This window comes from Scyliorhinus torazame, chromosome 30 (assembly GCF_047496885.1).
Source record: "Scyliorhinus torazame isolate Kashiwa2021f chromosome 30, sScyTor2.1, whole genome shotgun sequence".
NCBI classification, from domain to species: Eukaryota; Metazoa; Chordata; class Chondrichthyes; order Carcharhiniformes; family Scyliorhinidae; genus Scyliorhinus; species Scyliorhinus torazame.
In genome coordinates this window covers 7038517-7040249 of record NC_092736.1, presented here as the reverse complement: position 1 = coordinate 7040249, position 1733 = coordinate 7038517, and the positions used below count along the sequence as shown (strand labels likewise).

The 1733-nt window shown below is 48.0% G+C and overlaps 1 protein-coding gene across 1 annotated transcript in view; it reads right to left on the bottom strand.

Moving 5' to 3' along the window:
- Positions 1-300, bottom strand: part of tp53bp1 (tumor protein p53 binding protein, 1) — a 294166-nt gene extending 293866 nt beyond the window's left edge. Inside the window, 1 exon segment of the mRNA XM_072492591.1 lies at positions 205-300. The gene's annotated coding sequence lies outside the window, so the exon portion shown is untranslated.
- Positions 301-1733: the final 1433 nt, after the last annotated feature.

Genomic DNA, 1733 nt, shown 5'->3' with positions numbered 1-1733 from the left:
TTGCAACGAAGCCAGACAGAACCGAGAGGTCTTTTTTTTTTACATATAATTCCACCGGCATCTTAATGATTGGCTTAATTATTGAAAATTAAGCTGGTGGCTCCCAAGAAATGCACCCCCCCCCCCCCCATAAGGGTTTTGTTTAAAAGCAAAAGAGGCAATGCATAAAAAGGAAAGGGATGTAAATGCAGTTTTTTTGTTTACCTGCTTGATGTGAGGCTTGGGGTGATTGAAAAAAACCAAGATGATAATTCGCTGCAGTCCTTTCTCCGGCTCCTAGGTCTGCACTGCAGCGCTGCACCACCGGGGGCGCTGCTGGACAGACTGCCCCAGCTCACTAAACAGGCTTGCGAAATGATACACAACATCATCCTTAACGTTGTACACCCCAAATACAAAAACACAGGTAAACAGGGCTGTGGACATGCCGAGCGGGGTAGTTTTGAAGTGTCATTAATCTGCTCCACCCCACACTGCTGGGAAAGTGAGTGGGTTTATTCAGCAGAAACCACATTCTATTGACTCTGGCCACAGCTAACTGCCCCTGAGCTAAAAGGGCCATTGCATTGCATTAATATAGCGCCCTTCACAACCACCGGCTGACGCAAAGCGATCCACAGTCACTTTAGTACTTTTCAGATGTGCAGTAAGAAGTCTTACAACACCAGGTTAAAGTCCAACAGGTTTGTTTCGAATCATTAGTTTTTTCTTAAATTTAGAGTACCCAATTCATTTTTTCCAATTAAGGGGCAATTTAGCGTGGTCAATCCACCTAGCCCGCACATCTTTGGGGTTGTGGAGCGAAACCCACGCAGACACGGGGAGAATGTGCAAACCCCCACACGGACAGTGAACCAGAGCCGGGATCGAACCTGGGACCTCGGCACCATGGTGGTAGCAATGCTATCCACTGCGCCACTGTGCTGCCCCCACGAATCACTAGCTTTCGGTGCACTGCTCCTTCCTCAGGTGAAGGAAGAGGTGGGTTCCACAAACACATCACGCGCCCACCCACCCCAGTCCAACGCCGGGCAGCTCCACACCAGGGGCTGGTTTAGCACAGTGGGCTAAACAGCTGGTTTGTAATGTAGAACAAGGCCAGCAGCGCGGGTTCAATTCCCATACCGGCCTCCCCGAACAGGTGCTGGAATGTGGCGACTAGGGGGCTTTTCACAGTAACTTCATTTGAAGTCTACTTGTGACAATAAGTGATTATTATTATTCATGGCTTTTCAAATTGCAGTCATTTGGAGGAAGAGCCCATTACAAAATATTCACAAACAACAAATTTGTAGGTGCCAGCCTTTCCCGCAACCAGCAATATGATAATAAGCAGGTGGGTCTTTTTTATTGTTAGTCCAAGGCCCCAAGACATCCCAGCTCTCCATTGGCCAGATACGAGGAGGGCAAAGCAGCTCAGATTCTGACTGCTCCCCAATTCATGTTTCTCCTCTCCCTATGAATTGCCCTCTCTCTCATCTATCTTAAAGGTAATTGGCCACTTTGGTGAACTGATAGAGGACACTAGAACTGCACCCCAGCAAAAGGGGGGGCGGGGGGGATGAAGAGAAGGACTTAGGGAGGCCAGGCCATGTCTCTACTGGAACTGAAAACTCTTTGTATTATTCAATTCAGCTGTGCATCATTACTGCGGGAATAATATCTCTGAGTGAGTGGTCAATCTATATAACATGCTCCCCCCGGGAGATGGGGGAAAGCAAATTGTGTTGATT